The sequence below is a fragment of the Carlito syrichta genome, unplaced genomic scaffold (assembly GCF_000164805.1).
Source record: "Carlito syrichta isolate Samal-C Ts95f unplaced genomic scaffold, Tarsius_syrichta-2.0.1 Scaffold315927, whole genome shotgun sequence".
In the NCBI taxonomy this organism is placed as follows: domain Eukaryota; kingdom Metazoa; phylum Chordata; class Mammalia; order Primates; family Tarsiidae; genus Carlito; species Carlito syrichta.
In genome coordinates this window covers 502015-512516 of record NW_007260023.1, presented here as the reverse complement: position 1 = coordinate 512516, position 10502 = coordinate 502015, and positions in this window count along the sequence as shown.

Sequence of the window (10502 nt, the reverse complement as noted above, 5' to 3'; positions counted from 1 at the left end):
TTCCAGTTCATTAAATAAAAATGGGTCATCCTAAAGTTCTTCATCCTTGTCATCTTCACCATGAGAATCTGAGGATGTGGTGGAACAGGGAAGTCTGGTCTTGCGGTCTTGGGTGACAGAGGCAGAAGAGGGGGAGGGGAGGCAGGAGAGGCTGAACACTTGGTGCAGCTTCACAGAAACATGTCTTAATATCTGTCTGAGGCCAGGCACAGTGGCTCATGGCTATAATCCCAGCACTTTGAAAGCATGAGGTGAGAGGATTGCCTCAGCCTACAGGTTCAAACCCAGTCCTGGCAACTTGCTGAGACCTCATCTCTACAATAAATTTTTAAAAATACCTGGGTATAGTGTCGCATACCTATAGTTTCAGCTACTTGGAAGGCTGAGGTGGAAGGATCACATGAGTTCAGCAGGTTGAGGCTGCAGTGGCCAAGAGCATTCCACTTCCCTCCAGCCTGGGTGACAGAGTGAGACTACAACTAAAAAAAAAAAAAAAAAAAAAAGTTTTTACACATTCCTTTTTCTAAAAACATTTCCATATGGCACCAATTCTACTTCTACTATAAGCTTTAGTTTTAGTGCCCCATAGCAGAAAGGTCCATGTTATAAAATATTTGAAAAGCAAACTGATCTCAGAACCCTTGTGACAGCTTGTGTAATGCTGAATTTTTTTCTGGCACTGTTGCTTCTGTGTCTTTTTTATTTTTGTCAGTTTCACTGTCACCCAGGTTGGAGTGCAGTGGCATGCTCATGACTGTTGCAGTCTAGGCAATGCCCCACAAGTCCTGCCACCTCATGCTTCTCTCGCCCCACTTTCTAGGACAAGCATGTCAACCTCTAAATGCTTAAAAAAAAAAACCCTGCTTTTAGGCTGGGTGTGGTAACTCATGCCTATAATCCCAGCACTTAGGAAAACCAAGGTGAGAGGACTGCCTGAGTCCACCAATTTTAGGCAAGGCTGGGTGATTTGGTGAGGCCTCATCTCTACAATTAATCAAAAAATTTGCTGGGTGTGGTGGTGTGCCTGCAATTCCAGCTACTTCGAAGGCTGAGGCAGAAGGATCGCCTGAGCCCAGCTTCGGGGGATCCTTGACTTCCCTGTAGATAGTGCCCAATTTCCTGGAATATCGAATTCCCACCTGCTCTCCCTCTGAGCAGTTATAACTTTTGTAATTACAAGTTTCACAACATTTACAATCCTTGTCCAATGCATGATGTCTTAGGCCTTGTAAATCCCCTTTACTCTAAGCAAGCTTGATTGCCGCTATGAGATACCACTGATACCTGGCACCAGAAAGTCTGTTTCTGAAAAGAAAAAGTCATAAAGTTAATTTTACCTAAAGTGTGCATTTCTCCAAAAGCATAGCTTCTACTTTCTCATCATTGTGTTAGGTGTTGGGAGCCAGCCTTGGAGGTCTGTCTGATTGACATGGTCCTGGCGGACTGATGACTCTGGGCCGCATGGTGAGTCTGGGGGCTGTGACCCTTTTGCCTCACACCTTTACTGTTGATGCAGCCAAAGTATTCTGTACAGTCGAGCATGAAAAAGAACAGCATGTTAATAGAAAGCATTCACAGCTAACTTTGGAACAGCATTGTTCATTCTTCCACTTCCCACTATGTCATTTGATCTTTTCAATTTAGACAATGGTTGAACTTTGAAGCACATTAAAGAGACTTTTATTTATGAGTTTTAGGTGTTTTATTAATAAAAGTTTAATTATAATAGCTGTGACTATTAGATGAAAGATTTTTAGAGTATAAATTTATAATAAGATTAATAGTAGAGATATGTTAGAGTTATTAGAGATAAGTTTAGTTTCATCATAGGAGAATATAGGATAGTTTCATCATAGGAGGTAAGGAATAAGTTTTTAATGGAACAATCAAAGTAGATACAGGTTTAATATGGTATTATAAGTTGTATTAAAGAGTTGTGATGTGAAGATTAGTCATGAAAATTATTTTAGAATATGAATAATGTATTTTAAAGTGTTTTTTGAGGTGTTTAGGATTAAAGGTTCCATGATAGAATGCGGAGATCTGCAGGAAAAAGAGCACTTAAGGTCTTGAAGATCAGAGAGCCTGGAGAAGTTAAGAGCCTGGAGATACTTCTCATACATTGAAGAATGTACATCTGGAAGAAGAATGTGCACCTGCAGACCTTCCTGAAACACTTTACACATGAATTGCCTAATAACTTTGGGATTGAAACTGTCATTTTGGCCCCTAGAGATTTTGTTGTAGAAAAATTTGTTTCCCCAGATTAAAAGTATGATTTATTATCGCTTCTTGGCCTTTTGGCTAAGATCAAGTGTAGTATCTGTTCTTATCAGTTTTAAAGCATGATTTATAAGATGGTGGGATTAGTAGAGGATTTATAATAAGTATTAGTTTATGGAAATATGTTTTAAGTTTTAATGTTGTAATAAATTTAGTTAAAAGTTTTATAGTTTAGTTTTAGTATAAGGGTTTAAGGTTATAAGTTAAAGTTTTGTGTTGATGAATTATGGGATGATGTTATTTTAGGATAACAATAGTTTCCCAAAAGTAATTAGAAAGGACACAATTAACTACTTTTTAAGGGAACATTAGCCAAGCATAAGGTAATAGGAGCAGGTTTTTTGCGTGTTTTTCTTCATGCTTGGAGAAATACCAGTCAGGCGTGGAGGAGAATACATCAGGCCTCCTCTCAAGCACTGTGTCACATTTAAGTGATTACATGTGATTTGTACATGATTTGTATTGTGTTTTTGATACTTTTCTTTAGTTATTTTTTTGTAAAATGGTATATAAGTTAAGCATTAACCAGTAATAAACAGCTTCTGATTTGCTCACAACAGAACAGTTGCCCAAAGTGTTCCTTTCAACACCTACTCCATTAAAAGGAACCCTGGACCTGGCAGGAGCTGGACTCCTGCAGTTAGGGTTTAAGAACACCATGAAAAATGGCTTCCACTCTCGGTCTTATTATCTTAACGTTATTGTTGCCCAAACCCAAATTAATTTTGCAATATCGAGAAACAGCACCAGAATAACAACAATTATACCTTCTGAAAAAAAACTGTATCCTCCATTTTCATCTCAAACCTGGCCAAAAATCCTGCAGACCCACAACTTTCCATGACTCTGCAAGCTTTTCTCCCTATCTCAGGCTCCTTCCATGACTCCTGTAAACAGACAGGCACACCTACAGGGGAGGCTTCCCTAAAAGAACTATCTGGGTCTTTTGCAGGATGAGGACTGAGCATTGCTTAGAATCTCTGGCCCGTGCATCTGCTTTCTGATTAAGGTTTGAAACGACATGAGTCGATATAGTCAAAGAGCAACCATTTTGACACTGTCCAGTTCTGTCATGTTTTCTCAGCAAAATTACTTTCACAGCCCTCTAATCATTAGGCAAGGACAAAACCAGGAGCTGAGATAGCTATTACTAATTGTCTTACAATCAATCCCTCACTAGCTTGTTTTGTATTAATTACAGTTTCACTCTGAATATTTGTCTCCAGCCATAAGTGAAACTAATCAGCAATTTATGTTCTTCCTGAAAGATTCTTATCACCATGGCAGCAGTCATGTGACTAACCCACCCCTAACCTGCCCTCTGTCACTTCACTTGACCTGCCTCATCAAAGAAAAAGACTTTAAAATTACATAAAACGTTGACCTGAAGCAGCCATTTGCCCTTGCTTTAGTTAAGCTCTAGCCAGACCATGTGTTCATTGAGCTATGGTGGCCATTGCTTTGGTAAGTTCTGATCTGACTCTGAGCTATGGCCACCATGTTTTCCTCATAAAATGTTGCAATAAACTGATACCCAGATAACAGGATACAGAAGGGTTATCCACTGTCACAAATTATCCATTCTGCAAATGAAGAGGAACTGATGCTTTCCTAATTCACAAATCTAACACACTTCTTGTGAAAATGTACTCATGTTCCACAAATATAAAGATAGAAAAATGTTCCTTATTTTTATTCTGAGTTACTATTTGCAAAGCAATGCCCTGGGATTTTGTTTGAAAGTACACTAAAATAGAACAGTCCTCAGAATCTTATAACATCCATTCTGCAAAATAAAAAAGGTAGATAAGATTTTTTTTAACACACGAAATATCGAACTAGATATTTTTTTTTTGAGTTGGGGTCTCACTCCATTGCCCAGACTGGAGTACAGTGGCACACTAACGGCCACTGCAGTCTCAACCTACTGGGCTCAGGTGATCCTTCCACCTCAGCCTTTTAAGTAGCTGAAACTACAGGCATGCACCACCATGCCTGGCTAATTTCTTTTTATTTATGGTAGAAATGAGGTTTTGCCAAGTTGCCTGGGCTAGTCTTGAACCAGCGGGCTCTGGCAATCCTCTCGCCTCAGCTTCCCAAAGTGCTGGGATTATGAACATGAGCCTCTGCACCCAGCTTTAGATATTTAATTTTTTCCAGATATCTATCTGTATCTTGCCTGAAATTTTTAAAAAACGTTTTCAATGCCTATTGATAAAATACATTTTATGGTTAGTGAAAAACTGGAGTTGAAATAAGTGGATACATTTTTTAAAGGTTGTAAACCCAGGTAGGAGAAGCACTGACACACAGATAAGCCTAAATCAAGTGTCAAGTCAGGTCATCCTATGACTTGAAATGTCCTATTACATAGTCCTGCTAACTGAAGTGTCTGATGACCAACCTCTCAGGATACTCTGAACCTGCTCTCCTGTGTGCCTGAGAGGCTTCATGTGGATTCATACACCTTCTCACTAGGTGAGATATTTCATAATTGGGGATATTTTTATTCCTTTCACAAGTGAAACTTAATCCAGATTGAAAGTAGGACTCCGAGAAACTTAGAATAAACTTAGTTCACATTTTGTCTATGCATAGCCAGTTTTTCTTAGACTGACATGCTTTGAATCAAGCACATGTTAGACATAGTTAATTTCCAATAGGCAGGTTTTAGGAGGCATTCAGACAATTTAAGATTACCTTTTACTGTAGACCAAGAAGCAGCCTATCTCATTCCCCTCAGGAAATCTCCATCAGATGCAAAACAAGGGCAGCCCAACAGCCCAACCTTTCAACTCAAGGTTTACATACTAATCTCTAGGAAACTTTCAGGTTCCTTGTCAAGGGGGAAATCAAAGATCACGTCTTGGCTGGCCGAAGTCATAGAAATTACAATAAGACCACTTTTGGGTCAAGAAGTTTGTGGATTGCAAACATCTCACAAGTCTCTCATTGGAAAACCCCTTCCACTTGACTCCTCCCATCTAGCCCATAACCTGAGGGCATGAGATGTTATTGTCTGGCAACCATCGAAATATAAAACTCATGTGTATACTGAAATGAGATAAACTAGTTAATAAAATCAAATTGCTAGCAAAATAATAATATTTACCATTAACCCCATTTTGTTTAAAACTTTCATCTTAGTTACCTGCCTGACCTAAGAATCAATGCCCACGTGTGATTACAGTAATGTTCCCATGACCACAGACCCCCAGCTTTGTCTCCTTTGGACAGGTTATGCTGACTGTTATCTGTTGACCATTAAGAACTCCTGCACCATAAGTTCCATGTAATCGTATGCTTTGTTAACTGAAATCAAATGTTATGCTTTGACATTTTCATAGCTTGTTCTTATTTTCTTTTAATGACCTAACCAATGTAACTCCATTGTGTAATGATTCTTCTTCCCTGTCTTTATGTAACTACCTTAAACTATATCTTAATGGCAGAACTCCAGGGACTTTCTGGACACTGGTTATACCTAGGACATAAAATTAATCAAGCTCCCTAACAATTGAAATTCCCATTTGGGTTGCCAAGTTGTTAGTTAATAGTTAATAGTTGCTTTGATCACTAAGTTGTTATGTAGCCAATACTGCAAATTTTACCTAAAAAAGCTTGCCACAAACTGCACCAATTTGCCAAGAGTTTTTCTGGTGTTTGCCTATTCTTGACCTGCATGTTTAATAAATTCAAAATTAATCAAATTCAACCTGCTAGATCGGGCTTGGTGGCTCAGCCTGTAATTCCAGCACTTTGGGAGGCTGAGGTGAGTGGATTGCCTGAGTCCGTGGGTTCGAGACCCACCTGGGCAACTTGGTGAAACCTCATCTCTACAATAAATCAAAAAATTAACCATACATGGTAGCGCATGCCTGTAGTTCCAGATACTCGGAAGGCTGAGGCGGAAGGGTCGCTGGAGCCCAGCAGGTCGAGGCTGCGGTGGCCGGGAGTGGCCACTGTACTCTAGTCTGGGCAACAGAGTGAGACTCTAACTCAAAAAAAAAAAATTCAACCTGCTGGCATAGCTTTATTTTGCTTACTCGGTCATAACATTTGGAGGCACCAGCGAGATGTTGGCAACTTCGGGAGATAGGCCTTGCTCGAGCTCTCCCCAGTCTGATGGGGAGTACTGGGGGAGGCTTCCCCTGAGTTATCAGGGTGCCATAACCTCTCACCTGGCTCAGAGGGGGTTGGAATGACTGCTGACTCCTCTGATCTCAAAAAAACCTGAGTTTATCTGCATCCTCCTGGGAGGTAAGAATTTGTTCTGTTTACCAGTAAAAAATCTGTTCCATTTTTCTTGTGGCCACAATTCTGTTTAAGGGAGTCACAGCCTGACAAGGCCACCCTTTGGACACTACTCATTTCGCCAAGACATTGGCTGAATAGAGTCCTCTGACTTTCTGCCCTGAGGCTGTGCCAGGGATCTGTAAGCTTCTGCCCTGAGGCTATGCCAGGGATCCATAACTTTTCTCACTTGGTCCAGATAAATCTTGTTTGTCATTATGCTTTGTCTGTCATTTAATATGGGGTCACAGACTTCTTGACCCTCCAGTCCCCTGGACTGTATAATAAAAATTTTCTCCTTTAAACAACTGAGGAAATAAAAACAAGCTTCAGAAACCACACTTACCTCACCCCCTTCTGAATTGCCTGTAGGCCAGGTAAATTAATTTCACTGACAGTGGTTTGTAACCAGCTATAATGTTTTTCACTGCCAAGTTACTTACAGACTTCAAAATTCCTTCTAGGCCCAAGGATTGTTAATGCAACACAGAATAAATAACAAAATAACCTGGGTTTATCAATGTTGTAAAAATATAACTTGCCAATGTTTACCTGTTTTAAGTTCTCAATTTGGGCTACAACCTAATTATGCATCTCTAACATTTTCAATTTTTCTTCAGACTTTGTCAATGTGGCTATATTTCCTTGTTAAAGTACAGTTGTAAATGGTTTGCAGAAAAATGTTAAATATGGTTTTCCCTCCTCTTGCCTAAACTGAGACCCCTAACACTTTGGCAGGGTTTAGGACATTAGAAATTTTTCAGCGGACACTATTAGCTGGTTTAAGGGGAGCAGCCCAGAAACCTATCAATCTTACAAAAACTACTGAGATTCTCCGAGGTCCCAAGAAATCTCCAGGGGGCATTCCTTAAATGCCTCCAGGAGACTTTTCATACTTATACTCCTTTCAATCCCATGGCCTCTGAGAATGCTCAAGCTATTAATTTGTGGCACAGGAAGTTCTGGACACCCCCCAAAAAAATTAAATTACAGAAGCTTGAAGGCTTTGCAGGAATAAACATTTCCCAGCTGCTTGAAGTAGCTCAAAAAGTTGACAATGACTGAGATGCTGAGAAACAGAAACAAGCAGTATAGGTGACTGACAAACCTGCAAGAAGACAGGCCAAAATCATAGTGCTGACCCTCAGGGCCCCAGGAACTGGTTCCAAGCCTCCATGCCAAAAGTCTGATAACCAAAAAGGCCCCAAATGTCCAAAACCTGAATGCATTAAGTTAACCAAAAACTAGTGTGCTTATTGCAAGGAGTTTGGACACTGAGTCAAAGATTGTCCCTATCGCCCTCCTCCACAGAAAAATCAAGACCCAGACCCTAAGCCCATTCTGGTCCTGCCCTCAGCTGGAGGGGCAGAAAATGTTTCAGACTGAAGGGGTCAAGGCTATTTCTCCTTCAGCCCTCAAGAACCTATTGTAATTGCAGCTATCGGGGTCACCCACTTAAACTCTTAGTGGACACTGGAGTGGAATTTTCAGTCCTAAAGTCACCATTGGGACCTATGTCTAAAAATCAACTTTTAATACATGGAGCAACAGGAATGATTACCAACTGAAAATTCACTTCTAATTGGACTGTTGACTTGGGACAAAAGTGGGTAATAGACTTATTTTTAGCAGCTTCTGAATATTTGTTCCCTCTCATGGGTAGAGATCTTTACAGAAATTAAGAGCAAACTTGTGTTTTCACCTGACAAAACTGAAATGTTTATTCCTACTGGATATCAAATGCTCTTAACTGTTCCACATTCTGAAGAATATCTTTTAACTTCTCCAAAGTCTACTGTAAAAATGTTGCATCAAGCTTACTTCTACAGTTGCAGTAGGGCAGAAACCAACCTGCCAGGATTGACAAAGCATCACCCTCCAGTGGTGGTAAGTTTACTGGCAACAGCAACTCCTGTCTGAATCCATCAGTACCCTATGAGTTTGCAGGCTCAGAAAGGAATTTTTCCTCATATAAAAAGAAAGACTCTTAGCTGCCAACTTTCTGACTCCATGCTAGTCAGCATGAAACACACCTTTCTTGCCAGTTCAGAAACTGGGAACTTCTGACTACTGTCCAGTTCAAGACTTAAGAGAAGTTAACAAGCGGGTAGAAACTATTCATCCAACGGTTCCTAACCCGTATTCCCGTCTCCTGTCAGTCAACCTATTTTTGTTTTTGAGTGGACAGATCCAGACACAGAAGACACCAGTTAACTTGAACACGACTACCACAAGGCTTCAAGAATTCCCCAACCCTCTACAGGATTTGTCGGGGTTTCATGCCCAACATTCTGAGTGTGTTTTGCTTCAATATGTGGATAACCTCCTACTTGCAGCTGCAGACTTGGACACCTGTTTACAAGGTACTAAAGCTTTGTTACAGCTTCTCCAGGACCCGGGATACAGAGTATCAGCAAAGAAAGCAGAGCTTTGCTTTGCCAAGGTGCCATACCTCGGATACCAGCTCCAAGGGGACAAGCGAGCCCTAACCTCAGCCTGGAAAGAAGCCATTCTCTGAATTCCCACACCAATTACCAAGAAACAGGTATGGGAATTCCTGGGGGTGGCAGGGTAGCAATGGATCTCAGGATTTATCAAAATTTCCAAACCCTTCTACTCAGCCACATCAGGGGATCAACCCCTAAATTGGACTACTGCTAAGGAACAAGCATTCCAGCAGCTAAAAACAGGTCTAACTCAAGCACCAGCACTAGCCCTTTCAGATATTACCAAACCTTTCCACTTGTTCATTCATGAACAATGAGGAATTGCCAAAGGGGTCCTCACTAAGACCCTAGGGCCATGGAAGAGACCGATGGTCTATTTGTCAAAGAGACTGGACCCGGTAGCTTCAGATTGGCCCTCTTCTCTTTGAGCCATTGTGGCCATGGCTTTTCTGGTTAAAGAAACAGACAAGTTAACTTTCAACCAAAACCTGGCTCTAACTTCACCCCATGCTCTTGAGACTGCTCCGGGGAGCCTCCGGCCATTGGATGTCAAACACATATATTACCCAGTATCAGAGCCTGCTACTAGATCAGCCAAGACTAATTTTCTCTCCTACTCAATGCCTCCACACGGCAACCCTGTTGCCTAATGACCATCCAGAGATGCCAGTGCATGACAGCGAGGATATGTTAGACATTGCCCAAGTCAGCCATCCTTATCTCTGGGACACTCCTTTGCACCAGGCTGATGCTGACCTGTTCATGGATGGTAGCAACGGACTGGTACTCAACAGACTCCATAAGGCTGGTGCAGTGTGATAACTACAATTCATAATGTAATCTGGTCACAGGCACAGCCTCAGGGTACTTCTGCCCAAAATGCTGAGTTAACTGCTCTAACCCAGGCCCTGCACTGGGGAACAGAAAAACGAGTAAATATCTTCACAGACAGCTGGTATGCATTTACTATACTTCATGTACATGCCATAATCTACAAAGAATGTGGCCTTCTCACCACAGCAGGTAAGACTATCAAAAATAAAGAAAAAATACTAGCCCTCTTGGAAGCTGTTTGGCTCCCAAAAGAGGTAGCTGTAATTCATTGTAAAGGTCACCAAAAATCTGATACTCTAGAAGCAGTTGAAACCGCCTGGCAGACCAGACAGCTCGGGAGGCAACAGAACTCCCAACTGAACCCCTATTTTATCAGTTAAAACTTTTCCAGTCCCAGCCAGGCTCAGTGGCTCAGTCTATAATCCCACGTCTTTGGGAGGCTGAGTTGAGTGGATTGCCTGAGCCCGCGGGTTCGAGACCTGTCTGGACAACTTGGCAAGACCTCATCTCCACAATAAATCAAAAATTAGCCGGACGTGATAGCGCATGCCTGTAGTTCCAGCTACTTGGAAGGCTGAGGTGGATGGATTGCCAGAGCCCAGCAGGTTGAGGCTGCGGTGGCTGGGAGCGGCCACTGCACTCCAG